At 52.7% G+C, this 25,412-nt stretch overlaps 1 protein-coding gene across 1 annotated transcript in view; it reads left to right on the top strand.

The window, feature by feature from the left end:
• The first annotated feature begins 11,531 nt into the window (after positions 1-11,531).
• The window catches only part of LOC115408569 (forkhead box protein P1-like), a 36,501-nt gene continuing 22,620 nt past the window's right edge, over positions 11,532-25,412 (top strand). The window contains exons 1-2 of the mRNA XM_030119402.1: positions 11,532-11,565; positions 11,710-11,801. The gene's annotated coding sequence lies outside the window, so the exon portion shown is untranslated. The remainder of the gene's footprint in view (positions 11,566-11,709; positions 11,802-25,412) is intronic.

Consider the following 25,412-nt stretch of genomic DNA (forward strand, 5'->3'; position numbering starts at 1 on the left):
GAATATTACGGCATCAGACATCGACTTAGCCAATTCACACACCGAGGCTACTTGTAATTTGAGCACCTCTGATTGTCTCCGCCGGGCATCATTACCGCCTGCGTGAATCACGACTCGACGGAATCTCCTACCTTCCTGTTTTAAAAGCCTAAGGTTCCCCTCGATGTCCCCCACTCTGGCCCCCGGGTAACACCTAACCTTCACCGCTGGCAGCTTCACGTCTCTAACTATAGAGCTGCCAATCACCAGCGTGTCCAGTTCAGCCGGCGTGTCGTCGCTGAGGGGAGAGAACCTATTGCAGACGTGAAGCGGTTCTTGGAGTGCTACGTGGCGGTGCTTAGCACTAGCCTTCCTCCGGACTGTCACAAACCGGTCCTGGTCTTGCCCCGGCTGCTCGGGACACGCTGCGGGGCTAGGCTTGCTAACACTCCTCTCACTGCGGGAACGGCAGAGGCCCACAAGGCACGTCGTTCCACGTTTTGCTATCCTTGTGGGGACATTTGGCCCCGACAAGGATAGAAATACAAGAACACACACACACACACACACACACACACACACACACACACACACACACACACACACACACACACACACACAGACACACACACACACACACACACACACACACACACACACCAGTCAGGACACCACACAGACAGTTTTTAATATTTGTAGAAGAGCATGTCTTTGTATCTGACACACAATAATAAAGCCTGTCACTGACACTTTGAGTCTTTTTGAGTTACTGCTTTTTGTTAGCACATAAGTAACTTGATAATTAACTGTGCTCCTCATTAGTAATTACATCTGGATACTTTAGTGAAGACAAATAGTGAGTATGGGAAAAAAGTACTGAAATGACAAGTGAGACATTTTCCTTTTTCTGGAATGTAATTTTTTTCACACACAACAGCAGCAACACACTGATAAATAAAAACACAGCAGAGCTACATGCATGGCAGCTAACATCCATGAAGCATGTCATTGTCACGTAATGTGTTGTGGTACATGTGTCCCACTTTGTTTTTTGTTTTTTTGTTTTTTTTTTGGCATTTGCAGTGGTGAGGTCAATTTTGTTTCCCACTTCTGGTCCCACTTTTCTGAAGCTGCTTGGTATCGGCCAGTGTGCAGGTCGTTCAGTCACAGTTGTCTCTCTGCATCTGACAGCCGCCTCCAGCTTAAACAGCATAGCTGCAACATGTGTGCACGTCTCTGCTGTTCCAGCCGTACATGTGCAGTGACCAGATGATCTGGCTCCTGATGGCTCCATGATGGCCCAGGCCTCCAGTGGTGGATCCTTCAGACGGTGGGAGTGCAAGACCTGTACACAACACGTTTAATTTAATTTAATTACCGCCAACATTACCACTGTTTCTGTTTTACAAAAGAGGGACAGGGTGGCAGGTTTCTGTCTGTGGTTAGACAAGGTGATGCCTGCTATAAGCATTCATTTAGAACTGCTTCACACTTGATTGATGTATGATAATCATAATAATACCTTTAATTTCACAGCGCCTTTCAGAACACTCAAGGACACTTTACACAAGGTTAAAAACACATTACAAATAAAACAACAGACAACGCAACAGCAAAAAGAGAGGAGTTACGGTGACAGGCAGATGAAACAGGAGGGTTTTGAGTATGACAGCAAGGTTTTCAATGTTGGACAATGACCACTGTTTTCTGGCACATGGAATGTGAATGTGAGGTCATTTTGTCACAATAATACAAAACACGAGTCTTTTATTACCCTCAGTTAAAACTAGTAAAGCAAGTCAGAGAAAACCAGCGTGTCCTCCACCCAGGACTGGACTGACGGTCAGGTGAGCTCACCTTTGCGGTCACGACTGTGTTGTTCCAGCCCTTCGGTCGAGATGCGAACACATCCTGCACCCAGCCATTCTTCAAATGTCCGTGCGCTTCCAGACATTTATAATTTCGGAACAGCTCACATGTGTAGGCGCTGACACCGTAAACCAGGCAGTTTCAAAAGAAGGTAATGAAATCTCTGTGGTGCGCTCACCGCTCTGTTGTTCGCCCCTCCAAAATGGCGCATGGGGGGGGTGTCGCCGGTTTGGTCACGTGTCTGCAAAAGACCGTATAGCTCTTCACATTAACATGCTTCCTGTAGGAACATCATCAGGAAACTCTCTAACCTCCACTGTTCTGCAGACGAAACACAGATCTACTGATCAGCAGAACCAGATGAAGCTGTTCAACTTGTCAAACTACAAGTTTGTCTTAAAGACATAAAAGTCTGGACCAGAACATGGAGTTTCTTTAGACCAGGACCAGAACCACTGAGAGGAACTTGGAGTTTCTTTAGACCAGGACCAGAACCACTGACAGGAACCTGGAGTTACTTTAGACCAGGACCAGAACCACTGACAGGAACCTGGAGTTTCTTTAGACCAGGACCAGAACCACTGACAGGAACCTGGAGTTACTTTAGACCAGGACCAGAACTACTGACAGGAACCTGGAGTTACTTTAGACCAGGACCAGAACTACTGACAGGAACCTGGAGTTACTTTAGACCAGATCTCCTTCAGTCTTCAGAACCTCCTCCATTCTCCTGCAAAGCCTCTAAAATCAGGAAGCCTGCGTTCTCCCCAGGGCACCATCTTTATACGCCTCCTGGACCATGCTGAGTGTTTCTGACGCTGTTTTTCCCAGCAGAAAACAAAATCTGATGCTTGCGCGCTGATCGCGTTTAGTGATGTGTTCCACCATTTTGTGCTTTTCCGAAGAAGGGGGTCCTGCTGTGTTGACGTCGGCGCTGTGTGTGCTTTCCCTGTGTAACTTTGTGAGACGATACTTTGCAGAGATCTGCACAAGAACATGCTGTAGCGAGATTTAACAACCAGAAATCTGAAATCATTCTTGTTTTAATTTTATAAACACAGTCCGGTTTCTTTCCGGTACCCCCTCGTATATTATATTATATCATATTATATTATATTATTGTAACAATTCACCCGTCATTTCCAAGGCGATCTTGCCACTTCGCATTAAGAGGTCACGGGCGGAAAACACCAATCAGCAGGGGTGATTGATAGGCAGATGACAAACTTAAGATTATCAACAAAAACCCGCATTTATTCTGGAAAAACCCCTCCCAACCGAAAACAAGCAACTCGTCGCTCGAGCACTCCTCATTATGTATCAAACACAAAACGCCGCACAACGCGGGAAGTCCACAACAAACTCAAAGGCTCACAAAGTCCTGTCTTTTGTAACCCAAAGTTCCCCCAAGGTCCGGGGCGCACGTCCCTTCGCGGGGACCGACTGAGTGGCCGGCGGCCGTTAATTACTCACGCCCCGGCAAGACCTCAGTCCTCTGGTCTCTGTTGTATTATTATTGTGGATTGTGACCTGTGTCCCTCTTCGCTCACCGTAGTCCAAGCGGGATTTGCAATGCATGCTGGGATATGTTGTTCTGGGGCCTCGGTGGAGAAACATCAATGTAACCAAGTGGATGTTAATAAATGCCAACCGCAAGCTTCATCAATGCGTCTTATTTGCCCCAGCATGGAATGTTACAATGCTCCTCTTCTCCAGTCCGGTAGCTCTGTGGAAAAAGACAGTTTCATCCAGTAGATCCCAAAAACACCAAGTTATATTCCACACAGTGCAGATCCACCCTGGCAAACGTCCCCGGCCCCGCCCCTCCGGCAGGTGACGTCACTCCCCCCGCAGCAGGTGCACTGCTTCACCTTAATAGTCTCCCCGCCCCGGTGCCAATGTCCTGATAATCAATCAATCAATCAATCAATCAATGTATTTCTGTATAGCCCAGTATCACAACAACAGCTGCCTCAGAGGGCTTCAAGATGTTACATTGGTTGGTAAAAATAAAAACAGTGAATAAGCATAATGTTAATATGTCAAATTCACAGTAACGAGACAAAACGAAGCAACCACCGCCTTAGACCCTCACATCCGGCAAGAAAAAACTCCAGAAACCCAGTGGGAGAAGAAGAAATCTTGGGGAGAACCACAGTATGGAGGGATCCCACTCCCAGGGACGGACAGCTTTGGCAACAGCTAGCATGAGACAATAAGAAGTAAAGCCTAGGACAATATTAAGGACAGTCCGTTGGACGGTCCAGCACAGGAACTACGGATCCCAGAAGTAGAACCGAAGCCAGTCCACGGGCAGCACCGACAGGGGTGTCCTCCCGGTCCGGACGGAGCTTGTTCGTAGGCCCTCGTAATAGTGGAGTCAGCAACTGAAACTGGAGAAGACTCCCCCTCGAAGGGGGGGACAGCAGGTGAAAAGCAATGAACGGACTAAAGGGAATAACATTCAGACATTAGAGGACAGGGCTCAGTGCACCGTACTTCCCACAGCATTCTAGCTCCTAGGGCAGCTTTGTGGATAGTTTACTGTTTAAACTAGTATTTAGTTAGTTTAGTTTAGTTTAGTTTAGTTTAGTTTAGTTTAGTTTAATTTAGTTTGGTTTAGTTTAGTTAAGTTTAGTTAAGTTTAGTTTAGTTTAGAATCCCTAGCTGACCTGATCATAGGCTGCATCGAAGAGAAACGTCTTGAGCCTAACCTTAAATGTGGAGACTGTGTCTGCCTCTTTGACACCACTTGGAAGCTGGTTCCATAAAACCGGTGCCTGATAGCTAAAGGCTCTTCCACCTAGTGTCCATTTAGAGACTCTAGGAGTCACCAGTAACCCTGCATTTTGAGAGCGGAGTGCTCTGATTGGTTGATAAGGCGTTAAAGCATCTTGGAGATAGGTCGGAGCCATCCCATTTAGGATTTTGTAAGTGAGGAGAAGGATTTTAAATCTAACTCTAAACTCGACAGGAAGCCAGTGAAGAGATTTTAGAACAGGAGTAATGTGTTCACGTCTTCTCGTTCCTGTTAATAATCTGGCGGACGCATTTTGAACCAACTGAAAGTTTTTTAATACACTTTTTGGGCAGGCTGCGAGAAGGGAGTTGCAGTAGTCCAATCTAGTAGAAACAAATGCATGGATGAGTTTTTCTGCATCGCTTCCAGGTAGAATGTTTCTTATTTTAGCTATGTTGTGCAAGTGGAAATATGCTGTTTTACAAGCCAGGTTGATGTGTGCTTTAAATGAGATATCCTGATCAAATAAGACCCCGAGGTTCCTGACAGTAGAGGAGGAGGATACACTGACGTTATCTAAGGTGATAATCTGTTCAGATAGACACTCTCTCAGTTTATGGGGGCCTAGTATAATGACCTCTGTTTTGCCAGGATTCAGACGGAGATAGTTCGTAGTCATCCAGGATTTAATTTCTCTGATACAGTCACTGAGTCTGTCTATTTGATTAGTTTGATCAGGTTTCATAGATAAATACAATTGTGTGTCATCTGCATAGCAATGAAAATTGATATCGTGACTTCTAATTATGTTCCCTAAAGGAAGCATATATAACAGAAATAAAATTGGCCCGAGCACGGACCCTTGAGGAACCCCATAACTGACCTGGGAGCACGGTGAGGACTGTTGGTTAACGTGAACAAATTGGTACCTATTAGATAAATAGGATTTGAACCAGCAGAGGGCTTTTCCTCTGATGCCGACCTCACATTCTAACCTCTGCAGGAGAATATTGTGGTCGATTGTATCAAAAGCTGCACTGAGGTCTAGGAGAACCAGGACTGAGACTAGACCTGCGTCAGCCGCCAATAGCAAGTCATTAGTGACTTTAACTAACGCAGTCTCAGTGCTGTGATAAGCTCTATATCCTGACTGAAATTTCTCAAATAAACTATTGTCCTGTAGGTGGCGGTAAAGCTGTTTAACCACGACTTTTTCCAGGACTTTTGAAATAAAAGGCAGATTTGATATCGGTCTGTAGTTAGCTAGAATATCAGGATCAAGATTAGGTTTTTTCAGCAGTGGTTTGATTACTGTGAATTTAAATGACTGTGGCACATAGCCAATTTCTAGAGACGTATTTATTATAGTTATGATCGTATTTAAGATAACTGGAAGAATATCTTTGAAAAGCTTAGCTGGAATTGGATCTAGGAGGCAGGTCGAAGTTTTAGAAGACATTACAATCGAAGTAATCTCAGCCCCATTTACTAATGAGAAACTATCTAGTATTTCAGGTATTTCAGGTGGAGGCAGTGGCTGGATTCCCTGAGCTTGATCTGAGGAAAGCGCTTCACTAATTTTACCTCTAATGGTTATGATTTTATCATTAAAGAATTTAAGAAAGTCATGGCAGTTTAAAGATTCTGGGATTACTGGTTCCACTACAGTATGACTGTTTGTCAGTCTGGCTACAGTGTTGAATAGAAACCGAGGGTTATTTTTGTTTATTTCTATTAAACAAGAGTAATATAATGTCTTGGCTTTAAAAAGAATTTATTTATAGCTTAGCAAGCTACATTTCCAGGCCTTCAGAGATTGTTCTGATTTAGATTTACGCCACAGTCTTTCTAATTGCCGAGTTTTTTGTTTGAGAACACGGGTTTCAGAATTAAACCATGGAGCAACGCGCCTGGGTCGATTGGTTTTCAGCTGCAACGGGGCCACTACGTCAAGGGCAGATTTTAGTGAGTGCATAGCACTGTCAACAAACTGATCACTATTATCACCACTGGTCAATAAGCTCATTTCTGTGAGTTCACAAGATAATGCAGCAAATGCAGGCTGGATCAATTCTTTGTACCGAGCCACAGATTTTTCAGATACTGTCCGTTTCAGCTGAATTTTATCTTTTTGAGCAGAGTAGTCTTCAATCAAAACCTGAAAAGTAATTAAAAAATGGTCTGAGAGTATGGGGTTCTGAGGGAGAACATTTAGGTCACTGACTTCTATCCCATATGTTAAGACCAGATCCAGGGTGTGCTTGTGACTATGAGTGGATTCATCAACATTTTGAGTGAAACCGATACTATCTAATACTGCAATAAACGCATTACTCAGACTGTCACCAGAATCATCCACATGGATGTTAAATTCACCTATTATAAGGATCTTGTTATGAGTCAATACTATATTGCTTAAAAACTCTGAGAACTCAGTTAAAAAGTCAGAGTAAGGACCAGGAGGTCGATACACAATAATTAATAGCACAGCTTTTTGATTCTTCCAATGTGGACAAGTAAGCGTTAGTATTAAGCTTTCAAAAGAGTTGAATTTAACATTCGTTTTGGGTTTAAGAAGAAGACTGGAGTGGGAAATCACTGCCACACCTCCACCTCGACCTGTTGATCCAGCTGTTTGGAAATTAACATAGGTTGGAGGGGTACATTCATTGAGCCTCACATAATCATCTTGCTGAAGCCAAGTTTCTGTTAGAGCAAGGAGATCAATGTTATTGTCACCGATAAGGTCATTAACTAACAGAGATTTAGTGGAGATTGCTCTAATGTTTAGTAGACCACATTTTATGTATTTCCTACTGGAAGAGTTATTCTGTCTCGTACAGGTGTTAAGCTTTTTACCCATTGACTTTTTTCTAATGCTTTGAGCACTATGGACAGACTCAGTCTCTGTTAGCCTAGGTAAACCTCCATGCTGGACTTGTAAGAATCCGGGAGCAGGATTAGTGACGGGATCAACAAGATCAACAGAGGAGTGTTCTACACGACTGCTCTGCGCCCGGGGCTCATAGCTGGATTGTCAATTTAGGGTACGAAGCCGATCAGCCATACTGTGAGCTAAAAGGGCTGCACCATCCAAAGTTGGGTGGATGCCGTCCCTGCGGATGAGCCCAGGCTTTCCCCAGAAGGTGCACCAGTTGTTTAGAAAAATAACTCCGTTTTCCTCACTCCATCTAGACAACCAGCGATTGAATGATGAGAGTCGGCTATACATTTCATCATTGACCAAATTGGGCAGGGGACCAGAGAATATTACGGCATCAGACATGGACTTAGCCAGTTCACACACCGAGGCTACTTGTAATCTGAGCACCTCTGATTGTCTCCGCCGGGCATCATTACCGCCTGCGTGAATCATGACTCGACGGAATCTCCTACCTTCCTGTTTTAAAATAATGGACTCTATGCACAACTCAACCACTTCCTGAACTTCAGGAGGCTCCTTGTTTCCTGTCTTTCATGGTCTGCTCTCTCTCCCTCTCTGGTCTGCTCTCTCTCCCTCTCTGGTCTGCTCTCTCTCCCTCTGTGGTCTGCTCTCTCTCCCCCTCTGGTCTGCTCTCTCTCCCTCTCTGGTCTGCTCTCTCTCCCTCTCTGGTCTGCTCTCTCTCCCTCTGTGGTCTGCTCTCTCTCCCTCTCTGGTCTGCTCTCTCTCCCTCTGTGGTCTGCTCTCTCTCCCCCTCTGGTCTGCTCTCTCTCCCTCTGTGGTCTGCTCTCTCTCCCTCTCTGGTCTGCTCTCTCTCCCTCTGTGGTCTGCTCTCTCTCCCCCTCTGGTCTGCTCTCTCTCCCTCTGTGGTCTGCTCTCTCTCCCTCTCTGGTCTGCTCTCTCTCCCTCTCTGGTCTGCTCTCTCTCCCCCTCTGGTCTGCTCTCTCTCCCTCTGTGGTCTGCTCTCTCTCCCTCTCTGTTCTGCTCTCTCTCCTCTCTGGTTCTGCTGTTTCCTCCGGTAAGTTTCCGTTCTGACCCAGATTTAGCGTGAAGCTGTGGTTTGGTGGACCGGGCCCAGACCTTTAGTCAGAGTGTCCTGGATGCAGAACCAGGGGCCTCTGGGCCCCAAACATGCAAAAAGCTGCCGTCTGGGAAAGCCCCAGTTCGAAGAGCGATGGCGAGCGCCGCTCGCTCCGATGGAGGCAGGCCTGCCTGACTGAGAGAGCAGGGTGGAAAAACCCCGATAACACTAATAACAGAGAACACGAACAGCAGCAACCTTTTCAAAATCTGCATGTCTTCAAACAAGATTTAAACCACAAAAACACACTATCGATCATGAAGAAGCTTTCGAAACGCTCCGCTCGGCTGCCTCAGCTCTGCTGTAGAACAGGGGGTTCCTCTGGATGAGGACATGTTGAGACGTCCGGTCCTCAGGTGGGGACGGACCTGCTTGGAGGAGAAGTACCTCAGGAGTGTTTCCTGTCTGCAGGACATGAAGGTCTAAGACAGCTGAGGACAGGTTCCGCTGGGAGCGTCATGTGAAGAACGACTGAGCAGTTTGAGAAAGACGTGTGTTCTTCTGCAGCAGTGTTCCATTTGTTCTCCTCAGTTAAACACTGGATAGGGTCAGAGGTCAGCTCACAACCTGCTGTCTGAAGGACGATCTGCATTTCTTTACAGCACAGCTGCATTTTTCAGCTTGTTTGTAAATGTCTGCTTGTTTTGAGTGTTAGCATTAGCATTAGCGTTAGCTGAGGAGCAGAAGAACACTTCCTGTGTCCTTCTCTAAAGATCCTCCAGTTTTTTGGTGACAGTCTCATTTATGAATTCAGCGGTTTATTTAAAACAGCACACCGAGTAAACTCACCTTTTCAAATAACACAGGACTGCTTTCTTCAGGCAGAGATGCATTTTAATTCCATACAGAAAAAAATATATTCAGTAGAGTTTTTTTCCAGGATTTTCAGACTGAATGTTATTTCCATGTAAACAGGTGAGGTTTCAGTTCCTCGTGACTGAGATTCTCAGCGGTGGTCAGATTGAAGACCCGTCCAGTCAGCCGCCCAGAGGGGTCGAATAAGGAATCAGAGCTGATCTGACCACAGGTGTCTGTGACGCCGGCCAGGAAGGCCGGGCTCCAGGAAGGAAGGCCGGGCTCCAGGAAGGAAGGCCGGGCTCCAGGAAGGCCGGGCTCCAGGAAGGCCGGGCTCCAGGAAGGAAGGCCGGGCTCCAGGAAGGAAGGCCGGGCTCCAGGAAGGAAGGCCAGGCTCCAGGAAAGCCGGGCTCCAGGAAGGCCGGGCTCCAGGAAGGCCGGGCTCCAGGAAGGAAGGCCGGGCTCCAGGAAGGCCGGGCTCCAGGAAGGAAGGCCGGGCTCCAGGAAGGAAGGCTGGGCTCCAGGAAGGCCGGGCTCCAGGAAGGAAGGCCGGGCTCCAGGAAAGCCGGGCTCCAGGAAGGAAGGCCGGGCTCCAGGAAGGCCGGGCTCCAGGAAGGAAGGCCAGGCTCCAGGAAAGCCGGGCTCCAGGAAGGCCGGGCTCCAGGAAGGCCGGGCTCCAGGAAGGCCGGGCTCCAGGAAGGCCGGGCTCCAGGAAGGCCGGGCTCCAGGAAGGCCGGGCTCCAGGAAGGCCGGGCTCCAGGAAGGCCGGGCTCCAGGAAGGAAAGCCGGGCTCCAGGAAGGAAGGCCGGGCTCCAGGAAGGCCGGGCTCCAGAAAGGAAGGCCGGGCTCCAGGAAGGCCGGGCTCCAGGAAGGAAGGCCGGGCTCCAGGAAGGAAGGCCGGGCTCCAGGAAGGCCGGGCTCCAGGAAGGAAGGCCGGGCTCCAGGAAGGAAGGCCGGGCTCCAGGAAGGCCGGGCTCCAGGAAGGAAGGCCGGGCTCCAGGAAGGCCGGGCTCCAGGAAGGCCGGGCTGCGGTGGCCGTCGGCCTCCATTTTATTATATCGTAGCAGAAATGCCAAATGAGGAGAAGAGAGACGGAAGGAGCTCTGCAGTCAGTCTGGTTAACGACTCTCCCAGACAGACAGAGCATCCTGGCTCCACTAATGAATCCGAGTCAGTATCCCAGCATGCACCAGGGGCCGGCTCCAAAATGGCAGATCACTAAAGGTGGATGGGCGGAGTGTGTGTTCCACTGCCTTCAGAGTCAGGAGAAAGGCCAGGTCTCCATCTGCACCAGTACTGAATGCTGTCAGAGCAGTAAAGTTTTCATAGCGAGGGGGCGTGGCTACTTGATTGACAGGTCTGCTCTGGAATGATTGACAGATCCTTTAGGAGATGTAGGCCATTTTAGTTTATCTAGGTGGCGCTAGAGTGCACATCTTGGCAGTTGTTTTTTGTCATTTTATGAAGTGCCTGCACGTTTCAGGGTGAAATGTGTTTTTAGCTGCTCATGAAGGGAATAATAGACGAATGTTATGATTGAGACAGAGTCCTATAAAGCTCGGGTTGGCGAACTGAATGAGATACACTTTTTTTTAATACTGGTTAAAATGATCTTTATGACCTGATGGGAAGTAATTCATAGCGTGTTCTTAAAGTTGGGAGCTCCTCCAATGGGGTGGGAGCTGGGCGGAGCCTTGGGGAGATGCTTCATTCGAATACATGCTAGTTTTCCAAGATCGCCGACCATAGCTTTAAAACAAAAACTAATTTAAAGGAAAAACACAAAAAAGTGTAAAACAGCTTCAATGTTTAATTCATGGAAAGCTTCAGAGGGCCGGAACTTCAGATCTGGCAAATGTTTAGTGAGTCGTGGTTTTTAAACACCATGAATGAGAAAATCCTTCATGTGACGAGCTGTGGGGTCAAACCTGTCTTCTGTGTGGAATTAAACCTTCTATTGAAAAGAAAAAGTGTCTTTTTTCTGGTGGGTGTCTGCTGTTTCCCAGCACCAGACTTCACTCAGACATTCTTTTGAAATGCTTTTTATCTTCCGATCTGCTCAGGCTGGAGGCGTCGCGGAGCTTCAGCGCTTCCCGTCCCGTGGCTATAAAGCCTGCCTCCAGCGCCTCGCTGCTGCTGAGCGTCCTGAAGCCAGCTCAGGTGAGTCTGCAGCTGATTCCTCCGTCTACACTTCACTCTCACGGGAAACATCTGGATTCAGAGGACACTGAGCAAAGCCCAGGAAGGCCCTGCAGGCCGCTCTCCGGTGTGTCGCTCTGCTCACATGTTGTGTCGCTCGTGCAGTCGCCACACCGGGGGAAGTTGGAGTTGCTGAAAAGCAGATTTCCTGTGGAAAAACTCCCACTCTGAACCAGAACGACGGCGAGCAGCTGACGGTAAGAACCACCCGCTCCAAGCTTCTCACCCGAAAACTGCAGAAAGCAGCAGAGAAAGGCAGGAAGAGGAGAGAACAGGAGAACCTCAGCGTGAAGCCTCAGGAGAACCTCGGTAGAACTGTCTCAGCTGGACATCAGGGAGAAAAACAAAGGGTTCTCCTGGAGAACACACAGCTTTAACACCTGGATGTTCAGATCAAACCGAGATTTCACTGGATTTTGATTATTTTCAGGGACTTTGCAGAATAGCTCTAGTTTCTGGAAGGTTCTTGTGAACTGCTGTGTTCGGATCAACGCTTTAGCTTTCGTGTTCCAACAGCAGAAGATGGAAGAGTCTGAGCCGGTTTTGACTTTTACAAATCCAGAACTATACTTAAAGAGTCAAATCCAGGTCTGGACAGCAGAGGAGGGAGACTGGAGCCTGATCAAGTCATCTCCATGCCATGTCTTTGCTCTGACCACGTCTCACACCAGGTGAATCTCATCAGCCCTGCTCCTCAGCCTGTCTGTGGTACATGGTGAGGGCAGAAACATGGCGTGGAGATGACTTGATCAGGCTCCAATCTCCCACCTCTGCTGGACGGAGCCGCCACTGTCTGATGAAACTGTGTGGACGTCTCAGACGTGAGGGGACGTTACGGCGGGACGCTGAGAGTCTCTGCGCTGAGTTCATGGAGCTCAGCAACGCTCAGCGATCCGCCGTGAGGCTCTGAGAGCTCTGAGAAATCATTATATCATCGAGGAAACATTAGAATCCAGAGTCTGTCTTCATCCCAGCCTCACAGGAGGAACACTTCTCTAAAACTTTCTCAGTGAAACCTGAACTTTGAAACTCCACCTGTTGAAATACAACCTGGGCCTTAATGTGAAGACGGATCCCACACACACACACACACACACACACACACACACACACACACACACACACACACACACACACACACACACACACACACACACACACACACTGTACAAGCTGAAGCAGGGGTGTCAAACATGCGGCCTGTGAGCCAAAGCTGGGCCACAGGAGAGTTTATTCTGCTGCTGTTGGAATGAACCAGCAAAGTGTGGAAACAACCGCAGGAGGGACAGCAGGTCTAGAACCCTGTCCCCAGTGGAGGAGGAGCTGCTGTCCTCCACTGGGGACATTAGAGGACGGTGGAAGGAAGACTTCCAGGACCTCCTCAATCCACCATGTCTTCCTGGAGGAAGCAGAGGCTGAGGTCTCAGAGGTGGACTGAGGTGGACTGAGGTCTCAGAGGTGGACTGAGGTGGACTGAGGTCTCAGAGGTGGACTGAGGTGGACTGAGGTCTCAGAGGTGGACTGAGGTTGGTAAGCTCCTGGGTCTCAAGGCACCAGAGGTGGACGAGGTTCACCCCGAGTCCCTTCAGTCTCTGGATGTTCAGGACTGTCTTGGTTGACACGTCTCTGCAACATGGCGTGGCAGTTGGGGACGTTGGGGACGGTGCCTCTGGACTGGCAGACCGGGGTGGTGGTTCTCCTTTTTAAAAGGGGGACCGGAGGGTGTGCTCCAACTACAGGGGGATCACACTCCTCAGCCTCCTGCAGGTCCTGGAGAGGAGGATTCACCACAGTCCAACCTCGGATCCAGGAGGAGCAGTGCAGTTTTTGTCCTGGTCCTGGAACCTTAGACCAGCTCCAGACCCTCCACAGGGTGCTTGGGGGCTGGTGGGAGTTCCCCCAACCAGTCCACATGGGTTTTGGATGAGGAGAAGGTGTTCGACCCCCCTGTGGGGGCTGCTTTGGGAATGCGGAGTCCTCCGGTCATGACCAAAAGGACAAGATCCGGATACAAGCGGCTGAAATGAGCTTCCTCTGGAGGGGGGACAGGGGGAGGGGCTACGCCACCAGGGGGAGGAGCTACGCCACCAGGGGGAGGAGCTACGCCACCAGGGAGGAGCTGGGAGTAGAGCCGCTACTCCTCCACATCCAGAGGAGCTGAGGAGGCTCAGCTCCTCTTTAGGATGGAGCCTCCTGGACGCCTCCCTGGGGAGGAGTTCCGGGCATGTCCCACCGGGAGGAGACCCGGGGAAGACCAGGACACGCTGGAGAGACTATGTCTCTGGGCTGGACTGGGAACACCTCGGGATCCTCCAGGAAGAGCTGAGTCTGGGGACAGGAAGTGTGGACATCCCTACTGAGACTGCTGCTCCAGAGACCCAGTCCTGGATAAGCAGGATGGATGGATGGATGGATGGATGGATGGATGGATGGATGGATGGATGGATGGATGGATGGATGGATGGATGGAAAACCTATCAATTACCACACAAAAAGACAGAAAGTCTTAACATGAAATTCAATTAACCCATCTGGGGGAAAATAGCAATGGAAAGAAAGGTTGTGGAAACATCTCCTGCCCCCAGTGGGGTCAGGGGTCAGCCCCGGTGTGGGCTGGCCCTGGGAAAATCTCCCAGGTTCCCCTCTGACTGGCACTGAACACATTCAGAAACAACCTGACACCAACATGTTAAAAACAAATGACCATCATTACTAATATTTCACTCTTCCAATAAACTGTTTAAATGTTTCACATCAGTCACATTTAGTTCCATTAAAAATATAAATATCTAAAACAATAAAATGTAATAAAATATCTTCAGATTGTTACAACCAGCCTGTTAGGGGAAAGCCAGCAACATGAGCACCAGTGTTCAGTGGAAAATGAACCTAATGATAACAGTAAGACAAATAATACAAATAGTAATGGAAGGAAAGGAGACTCTGACCTGGAGTTATCAGAATGTAGAACCCGACAGGCCAACAGAAACCAAGGGAGCAGAGCAGAACCGACCAGAACCAAGACCAGACAACAACGAACCCAATGCCTCCAGAGCTGACACTGCAGAGGCACGTGAGCATCCTGCCAGCCGCTTCTCTTTAGAGTGTGTGTGTGTGTGTGTGTGTGTGTGTGTGTGTGTGTGTGTCCTTGCTTTAATGCTTGTTAAAGCTGAGACGACTGGCAGCGCCGAGAAGCCACAAACATGTGGCGCTCTCACTTTCTCCTGAATTCCTGTTTCTGTGGGTGTGTTGCTTTGTTGCGTGCAGCCTGCAGCCTCCACACACACTGAGACGTGGAAATGACTCACACACTCACACCATGATCCAAGACAGGTGCAGACAGAAACCACCACAGCGTCTCAGGACGTGAATATTGTGGCGTGCGGGCCGGGCGAGGAAGACGGAGTGTAGGCAGAGCATCGGAGCCGGTGATTCATGACCCGAAGCAACGGATTTCAGAGGGCAGCGACATTTCACTGAATTTAAATGAATGAATAGATTCATTCAGTGATTCGTTATCCTGACTGGCGCTGAAAAGGCTCATAAATGACTACAGCCGTCAGTGCTGCGTGAGGCGGAGCCACGGCGGAGTGAGGGCTGCTCTCTCAGCCCCTCCCCCACACACACACCTCAGAGGTGAAGCGGCGTCAGGCAGAGCTGGAGGACTGGAGGTCAGCTCTGGAGAGAAGCCTCGCTGAGCACAGCACGGACTGTGAGAGGGCTGAAGTTCCAGACCTAAATGTTTCTGAGCTGATTTCACACACTCTGATTCAAACCTGTTGGAGTCATGTGACGGAGTGGAGCTCCGCCCACTGGCCGCCACGGGAGGCTTCAGACCGGCGAGGTGGGGCAGTGGTCTGTGCTCCTGCTTCACAGCTACACTCCAGTCAGCTGTGTGGAGTGGGCATGCTCTGTGTGTGTGTGTGTGTGTGTGTGTGTGTGTGTGTGTGTTGTGTGTGTGTGTGTGTGTGTGTGTGTGTGTGTTGTGGTGGTGACCCTAGACTGCTCTGAGGTGTGTGTGAGCTGAGAGCCTGAATACAGCAGGACAAGCAGCATCACATGGAATGGCTCCTGTTGCAGAGAGTGGTGCTGGATCACGGTCCGCTCTGCTCTGAGCGGTGGTGCTGGATCACGGTCTGCTCTGAGCGGTGGTGCTGGATCACGGTCCGCTCTGAGCGGTGGTGCTGGATCACGGTCCGCTCTGAGCGGTGGTGCTGGATCACGGTCTGCTCTGAGCGGTGGTGCTGGATCACGGTCCACTCTGCTCTGAGCGGTGGTGCTGGATCACGGTCTGCTCTGAGCGGTGGTGCTGGATCACGGTCCACTCTGCTCTGAGCGGTGGTGCTGGATCACGGTCTGCTCTGAGCGGTGGTGCTGGATCACGGTCCACTCTGCTCTGAGCGGTGGTGCTGGATCACGGTCCGCTCTGAGCGGTGGTGCTGGATCACGGTCCGCTCTGAGCGGTGGTGCTGGATCACGGTCCACTCTGCTCTGAGCGGTGGTGCTGGATCACGGTCTGCTCTGAGCGGTGGTGCTGGATCACGGTCCGCTCTGCTCTGGGTGGTGGTGCTGGATCACGGTCTGCTCTGAGCGGTGGTGCTGGATCACGGTCCACTCTGCTCTGAGCGGTGGTGCTGGATCACGGTCCGCTCTGAGCGGTGGTGCTGGATCACGGTCCGCTCTGAGCGGTGGTGCTGGATCACGGTCCACTCTGCTCTGAGCGGTGGTGCTGGATCACGGTCCGCTCTGAGCGGTGGTGCTGGATCACGGTCCGCTCTGAGCGGTGGTGCTGGATCACGGTCCGCTCTGAGCGGTGGTGCTGGATCACGGTCCGCTCTGCTCTGAGCGGTGGTGCTGGATCACGGTCTGCTCTGAGCGGTGGTGCTGGATCACGGTCCACTCTGCTCTGAGCGGTGGTGCTGGATCACGGTCCGCTCAGAGCGGTGGTGCTGGATCACGGTCCGCTCTGAGCGGTGGTGCTGGATCACGGTCCGCTCTGAGCGGTGGTGCTGGATCACGGTCCACTCTGCTCTGAGCGGTGGTGCTGGATCACGGTCTGCTCTGAGCGGTGGTGCTGGATCACGGTCCGCTCTGCTCTGAGCGGTGGTGCTGGATCACGGTCCGCTCTGCTCTGAGCGGTGGTGCTGGATCACGGTCCGCTCTGAGCGGTGGTGCTGGATCACGGTCCGCTCTGAGCGGTGGTGCTGGATCACGGTCCGTTCTGCTCTGAGCGGTGGTGCTGGATCACGGTCCGCTCTGCTCTGAGCGGTGGTGCTGGATCACGGTCCGCTCTGAGCGGTGGTGCTGGATCACGGTCCGCTCTGGGCGGTGGTGCTGGATCACGGTCCGCTCTGAGCGGTGGTGCTGGATCACGGTCCGCTCTGAGCGGTGGTGCTGGATCACGGTCCACTCTGAGCGGTGGTGCTGGATCATGGTCCGCTCTGCTCTGAGCGGTGGTGCTGGATCACGGTCCGCTCTGAGCGGTGGTGCTGGATCACGGTCCGCTCTGCTCTGAGCGGTGGTGCTGGATCACGGTCCGCTCTGAGCGGTGGTGCTGGATCACGGTCCACTCTGAGCGGTGGTGCTGGATCACGGTCCACTCTGAGCGGTGGTGCTGGATCACGGTCCGCTCTGAGCGGTGGTGCTGGATCACGGTCCGCTCTGAGCGGTGGTGCTGGATCACGGTCCACTCTGCTCTGAGCGGTGGTGCTGGATCACGGTCCACTCTGAGCGGTGGTGCTGGATCACGGTCCGCTCTGAGCGGTGGTGCTGGATCACGGTCCGCTCTGCTCTGAGCGGTGGTGCTGGATCACGGTCCGCTCTGAGCGGTGGTGCTGGATCACGGTCCACTCTGAGCGGTGGTGCTGGATCACGGTCCGCTCTGAGCGGTGGTGCTGGATCACGGTCCGCTCTGCTCTGAGCGGTGGTGCTGGATCACGGTCCGTTCTGCTCTGAGCGGTGGTGCTGGATCACGGTCCGCTCTGCTCTGAGCGGTGGTGCTGGATCACGGTCCGCTCTGAGCGGTGGTGCTGGATCACGGTCCGCTCTGGGCGGTGGTGCTGGATCACGGTCCGCTCTGAGCGGTGGTGCTGGATCACGGTCCGCTCTGAGCGGTGGTGCTGGATCACGGTCCACTCTGAGCGGTGGTGCTGGATCATGGTCCGCTCTGCTCTGAGCGGTGGTGCTGGATCACGGTCCGCTCTGAGCGGTGGTGCTGGATCACGGTCCGCTCTGCGCTGAGCGGTGGTGCTGGATCACGGTCCGCTCTGAGCGGTGGTGCTGGATCACGGTCCACTCTGAGCGGTGGTGCTGGATCACGGTCCGCTCTGAGCGGTGGTGCTGGATCACGGTCTGCTCTGAGCGGTGGTGCTGGATCACGGTCCACTCTGCTCTGAGCGGTGGTGCTGGATCACGGTCCGCTCTGAGCGGTGGTGCTGGATCACGGTCCGCTCTGAGCGGTGGTGCTGGATCACGGTCCACTCTGCTCTGAGCGGTGGTGCTGGATCACGGTCCGCTCTGAGCGGTGGTGCTGGATCACGGTCCGCTCTGAGCGGTGGTGCTGGATCACGGTCCGCTCTGAGCGGTGGTGCTGGATCACGGTCCGCTCTGCTCTGAGCGGTGGTGCTGGATCACGGTCTGCTCTGAGCGGTGGTGCTGGATCACGGTCCACTCTGCTCTGAGCGGTGGTGCTGGATCACGGTCCGCTCTGAGCGGTGGTGCTGGATCACGGTCCGCTCTGAGCGGTGGTGCTGGATCGCGGTCCGCTCTGCTCTGAGCGGTGGTGCTGGATCACGGTCTGCTCTGAGCGGTGGTGCTGGATCACGGTCCGCTCTGCTCTGGGTGGTGGTGCTGGATCACGGTCTGCTCTGAGCGGTGGTGCTGGATCACGGTCCACTCTGCTCTGAGCGGTGGTGCTGGATCACGGTCCGCTCTGAGCGGTGGTGCTGGATCACGGTCCGCTCTGAGCGGTGGTGCTGGATCACGGTCCACTCTGCTCTGAGCGGTGGTGCTGGATCACGGTCCGCTCTGAGCGGTGGTGCTGGGTCACGGTCCGCTCTGAGCGGTGGTGCTGGATCACGGTCCGCTCTGAGCGGTGGTGCTGGATCACGGTCCGCTCTGCTCTGAGCGGTGGTGCTGGATCACGGTCTGCTCTGAGCGGTGGTGCTGGATCACGGTCCACTCTGCTCTGAGCGGTGGTGCTGGATCACGGTCCGCTCTGAGCGGTGGTGCTGGATCACGGTCCGCTCTGAGCGGTGGTGCTGGATCACGGTCCGCTCTGAGCGGTGGTGCTGGATCACGGTCCACTCTGCTCTGAGCGGTGGTGCTGGATCACGGTCTGCTCTGAGCGGTGGTGCTGGATCACGGTCCGCTCTGCTCTGAGCGGTGGTGCTGGATCACGGTCCACTCTGCTCTGAGCGGTGGTGCTGGATCACGGTCCGCTCTGAGCGGTGGTGCTGGATCACGGTCCGCTCTGAGCGGTGGTGCTGGATCACGGTCCGCTCTGAGCGGTGGTGCTGGATCACGGTCCGTTCTGCTCTGAGCGGTGGTGCTGGATCACGGTCCGCTCTGCTCTGAGCGGTGGTGCTGGATCACGGTCCGCTCTGAGCGGTGGTGCTGGATCACGGTCCGCTCTGGGCGGTGGTGCTGGATCACGGTCCGCTCTGAGCGGTGGTGCTGGATCACGGTCCGCTCTGAGCGGTGGTGCTGGATCACGGTCCACTCTGAGCGGTGGTGCTGGATCATGGTCCGCTCTGCTCTGAGCGGTGGTGCTGGATCACGGTCCGCTCTGAGCGGTGGTGCTGGATCACGGTCCGCTCTGCTCTGAGCGGTGGTGCTGGATCACGGTCCGCTCTGAGCGGTGGTGCTGGATCACGGTCCACTCTGAGCGGTGGTGCTGGATCACGGTCCACTCTGAGCGGTGGTGCTGGATCACGGTCCGCTCTGAGCGGTGGTGCTGGATCACGGTCCGCTCTGAGCGGTGGTGCTGGATCACGGTCCACTCTGCTCTGAGCGGTGGTGCTGGATCACGGTCCACTCTGAGCGGTGGTGCTGGATCACGGTCCGCTCTGAGCGGTGGTGCTGGATCACGGTCCGCTCTGCTCTGAGCGGTGGTGCTGGATCACGGTCCGCTCTGAGCGGTGGTGCTGGATCACGGTCCACTCTGAGCGGTGGTGCTGGATCACGGTCCGCTCTGAGCGGTGGTGCTGGATCACGGTCCGCTCTGCTCTGAGCGGTGGTGCTGGATCACGGTCCGTTCTGCTCTGAGCGGTGGTGCTGGATCACGGTCCGCTCTGCTCTGAGCGGTGGTGCTGGATCACGGTCCGCTCTGCTCTGAGCGGTGGTGCTGGATCACGGTCCACTCTGCTCTGAGCGGTGGTGCTGGATCACGGTCCGCTCTGAGCGGTGGTGCTGGATCACGGTCCGCTCTGAGCGGTGGTGCTGGATCACGGTCCACTCTGAGCGGTGGTGCTGGATCACGGTCCGCTCTGCTCTGAGCGGTGGTGCTGGATCACGGTCCGCTCTGAGCGGTGGTGCTGGATCACGGTCCACTCTGAGCGGTGGTGCTGGATCACGGTCCGCTCTGAGCGGTGGTGCTGGATCACGGTCCGCTCTGAGCGGTGGTGCTGGATCACGGTCCACTCTGCTCTGAGCGGTGGTGCTGGATCACGGTCCACTCTGAGCGGTGGTGCTGGATCACGGTCCGCTCTGAGCGGTGGTGCTGGATCACGGTCCACTCTGCTCTGAGCGGTGGTGCTGGATCACGGTCCGCTCTGAGCGGTGGTGCTGGATCACGGTCCGCTCTGAGCGGTGGTGCTGGATCACGGTCCACTCTGAGCGGTGGTGCTGGATCACGGTCCGCTCTGAGCGGTGGTGCTGGATCACGGTCCGCTCTGCTCTGAGCGGTGGTGCTGGATCACGGTCCGTTCTGCTCTGAGCGGTGGTGCTGGATCACGGTCCGTTCTGCTCTGAGCGGTGGTGCTGGATCACGGTCCGCTCTGAGCGGTGGTGCTGGATCACGGTCCGCTCTGCTCTGAGCGGTGGTGCTGGATCACGGTCCGCTCTGAGCGGTGGTGCTGGAGCACGGTCCGCTCTGAGCGGTGGTGCTGGATCCCGGTCCGCTCTGAGCGGTGGTGCTGGATCACGGTCCGCTCTGAGCGGTGGTGCTGGATCACGGTCCGCTCTGAGCGGTGGTGCTGGATCACGGTCCGCTCTGAGCGGTGGTGCTGGATCACGGTCCGCTCTGCTCTGAGCGGTGGTGCTGGATCACGGTCCGCTCTGAGCGGTGGTGCTGGATCACGGTCCGCTCTGAGCGGTGGTGCTGGATCACGGTCCGCTCTGAGCGGTGGTGCTGGATCACGGTCTGCTCTGAGCGGTGGTGCTGGATCACGGTCCGCTCTGAGCGGTGGTGCTGGATCACGGTCCGCTCTGAGCGGTGGTGCTGGATCACGGTCTGCTCTGAGCGGTGGTGCTGGATCACAGTCCGCTCTGCTCTGAGCGGTGGTGCTGGATCACGGTCCGCTCTGCTCTGAGCGGTTGTGCTGGATCACGGTCCGCTCTGCTCTGAGCGGTGGTGCTGGATCACGGTCCGCTCTGAGCGGTGGTGCTGGATCACGGTCCGCTCTGCTCTGAGCGGTGGTGCTGGATCACGGTCCGCTCTGAGCGGTGGTGCTGGATCACGGTCCGCTCTGAGTGCAGACAGCGCCACGCTGAGCAGGAAGCAGGCGGCGATAAGAGAACCTCTGCTGTCTGGAGAGGTGGAACAGTGTGAAATGAGAATTTAGTGTTCATTTCACCTCAATCCCAACAGTATGGACCTATATAAACTAGGGCAGTCAAATGATTAAAATTTTTAATCAGATTAATCACAGCTTACAAATTAATTAATCATGATTAATCACATATAATCGCAATGTCCAACTAGGTCTGAAATATACCCTTTTTTCCTGTATTGCATTAACAAAAAAACAACAGGACGTGATTATATATGTTTAACACGTGATGTGTTTTATATTTAAGGCTCCAAATAAAATAAATATTCAAACACTAAAACATGCTCACCATAACATAATGTGTGTGTGTGCAGTGCTCCTCTGCAGTCCCTCTGAAGTTTTTCTTTTGGCAGCAGTTACATTTTCAGGTCTGTAACAAATGTAGTACCACAAGAAAAGTAAAACTAAGAAATATCACTTTTTTCTTACACAATTAAACAGGACATTCTTAGCCAGAGTTCCTTTTGAGTAGAAAACAGAAAACTGCTTCAACATTTTTTTAATCAAACAAGCAGAATCCCTGAGGCCAGCGGCTCATCTCCCTCCATACTGCTTTCTTCTTCTGGTGAGGTGAGGCTTCTTCTTCTTCTTGTGCTTAACAGCAGCTTGCATTCCACGCGGGTGCACTACCGCCACCCGCTGGTAGAGGGGAGGCTTGTCATGATGCGCATTCGTTAAACTGCGTTAAAAATTTTAATTAGATTGATTACATAAATTAATTAATGCCGTTAACGCGTTATTTTTGACAGCCCTAATATAAACCCAAAAAAGTGTTGGAATCAGCCGTGGGAGTAAATTCAGCACGCCACATTTTGCTTTGACGTGTCAAGAAAATATTGAAATTGAGAATTTCATGTTTTCCACAGCACATGCATCAGAGAGTAAACTTGTGGTTTCAGTGGGAGGGGAAGACTCCGGGCAGAGCATTTCAGCAGAAACTCATCTGCGGCGTAGAGCACGCCGCCGTCTGCTCTGCTCGTCAGCTCGAAGTCAGAAACACTTCATCTGCAGCTGCTGCAGCAGCAGCCTGCAGCCGGGCAGGGCAGCTCCTCAGCAGGTCACAAACTCTCCTGCTACCTGGACTCACAGCAGAAACTAAAAAATGTAATGTTGCACAGAAGAATTGTCCAAGTTGTTGAAATGTGGACATTTCATCTTTATTGGGGCTGTACAGAAACATCTGTCTGTTTCCCCACAGCTGTCCATGCCTGGCATTACCTGGAGAACAGGAACCAGACCAGGTCCACTGCTCGCATGTGTGAACTGAGGGTCTCGGACTCGGTGCAGCTGGAAAATACATTGATGTCATGAAAGCGTGCTGTGCGGGTTTTTCAGTCACCGCTGACAGCAGCAGCATCGTTTCCAGCTGCACGGCGAAAGTTCCTGCTCCAGTCCGATCGGCCGGAGTCCGCCTTGTTAGCCAGTGTGCTAGGCTGGGCGACAACAGCTGATATCACCGCTGCACCCCGCCCTTTGACCTTTCAGCACATGGGTTTCTGTTTACTGATCTAAACTGGCTCGTCCCGGTTACGACCTCTACAGACAGATCAGAAGGGCGTGTTCACACTCGGCAGGACCCTGCATATCAGACTATCTGAGAACAGCGGGGGGCCGAGGCGCCACCCGTCTGCACTTCACAGGCATCACCTGCAGGACCAGGCTGAGATCGCTTCCTCCTCTGACACCCCCTGCTGCTCAGAGGCTCCGCCCCCCAACCCTTGCCACTCAGACACTGATCACATCAGAACAGATCAGGACAGGACAGGAGAGGACAGGACAGGACAGGACAGGACAGGACAGGACAGGACAGGACAGGACAGGACAGGACAGGAGAGGACAGGACAGGACAGGAGAGGACAGGACAGGACAGGACAGGAGAGGACAGGACAGGAGAGGACAGGACAGGACAGGACAGGAGAGGACAGGACAGGACAGGACAGGACAGGACAGGACAGGACAGGACAGGACAGGAGAGGACAGGACAGGACAGGAGAGGACAGGACAGGAGAGGACAGGACAGGACAGGACAGGACAGGACAGGACAGGACAGGACAGGAGAGGACAGATCAGATCAGATCAGATCAGAAGCAGCAGGACTATCCAGTTGCTGCTCTTTCATTACTGCTTTCTTTGCTTTGAATTTAAACTTCAGACATTTTTGACAAACAGGCTGCAGGTGCACCAGCGTGGAGCTGCTTCCTGCCGCTTCACTTCAAATGTGTGTGATGCTATCGGGGTGCGAGAGAGAGAGAGAGAGAGAGAGAGAGAGACCTGCCATGAACCACAGAAGAGCTGGGGGGGGGGGGGGGGGGGGGGGGCTGACTGGTTTGACGGAAAACAACCAAAACAGTTCTTTCTTAAATTGCATACATGTTCGGGAAGCCTCCTCTCCCCCAGAGCCTCAACCACAACCCACCCTGCTGTACGTGAGAGTGCATGTGTGTGTGCACCTGTGTGTGTGGTGTGTGTGTTGAGAGTGTGTGTGTGCGCCTGTGTGTGCGGTGTGTGGGTTGAGAGTGTGTGCGTGCACCTGTGTGTGTGTTGTATGTGTTGAGAGTGTGTGCGTGCGCCTGTGTGTGCGGTGTGTGTATGTTGTGTGTGTGTGGTGTGTGTTATCTTGGGGGGTTCAAGACGGAAGCCAGCCACTGTGTAAAAAGTAGTGATAATAAATTGGGCCTCCCATCCTGCAGGGGGCGCTCTCTAGCTGAAGCCTAGTGCCTCGTTGCTGGTCGCCTTCTCCGACCTTCCATGCTTCTCGCAGCAGGACTAAAGGCCTCAGTAGGCTCCCCGTCGCCACGACGTCGTTCCTACGACGTCTACGCCGTGAGCTACGTCGGGCTACGCTAGGGCTTGACACGCACCTCCTGAAAATCGTGACTTCGCGTCGAGGCGACACGTGGTGACGTGAACGTCGAGGGCTGTGATTGGTCCGCTTTCGCATTGTTTATAGAATGAAGTAGAACTCAACCGGAATGCTTTTCTGATCCGAACAGTGCTTCAGGGGGAAATTTAGATCCAAAATTGAGCGGCGCACATCCCTATACTGTTAGCAGTGTTAGCACTGTTAGCAGACGGGGCTGTGTGTATAGCTGCTCCTAAAACGGCTTTAATCACCCAAAGACTCACTAGTTTCACCAATATTTCATCACGGTCCGCTCAGCCTCTCCTCCACCACAGCCCGGCGTCGCCTGATATATTATATATGCAGATATATGTTCGGTAAGTGCAGCGAGTCTATAGATCTGTGTCTATAGATCTATGTCTATAGATCTATGTCTAGGTAAAGCCGGAGCAACGGAAGCCGCATTGTTGTTGTGACTGCCGATTGCGAAACAAAGACATGCCACGCCCCCTAGCGGCTTGGCGGTGAAATTCCAGAGGCGGGCGTTCCCTTGACGCAGAAGCAGGATGTGTTCAGTGGCGGCGTGGGAACGACGTCGCTGCGACGGAGAAGCATTCTGAGGCCTTTAAGAGGTGCTGAGCCTCCTCAGCTGGATGTGGAGGAGGAGCGGCTCAACTCCCAGCTCCTCCCTGGTGACGTAACTCCTCCCCCTGGTGACATAGGCCCTCCCCCTGGTGACGTAGCTCCTCCCCCTGGTGACGTAGCTCCTCCCCCTGTCTCTAAGGGAGCCCAGCCCTACGGAGGCAGCTCATTTCAGCCGCTTGTATCCGGATCTTGTCCTTTCGGTCCTGACCCAGAGCTCAGGACCAGAGCAGAGGGTGGAGACGCAGACTGACCGGTAAACTGAGAGCGTCTCCTTTCTGCTCAGCTCCCTCCACCATAACGGATCGGGTCACCGTGTGTGCACAGGGTCATCGGGTCAGCGGATTCTATCCAATTTCTTGACCACAGACAGTCTTTTATGTATATTGATTTTCTTCTTTTTTTTTTTAATTGTTGGTTAATGCACCAATCAGTGGCAACTTTTCATATTTTCATCATATGATGACACTTTTCTATTCTATTCTATTCTTTTCTAATCTATGTTTGATCTCAGTAGGAGATGGAGACATAACCCTGGAGCACCATGTAAATCC

Source organism: Salarias fasciatus, chromosome 20 (assembly GCF_902148845.1).
Source record: "Salarias fasciatus chromosome 20, fSalaFa1.1, whole genome shotgun sequence".
NCBI lineage: Eukaryota > Metazoa > Chordata > Actinopteri > Blenniiformes > Blenniidae > Salarias > Salarias fasciatus.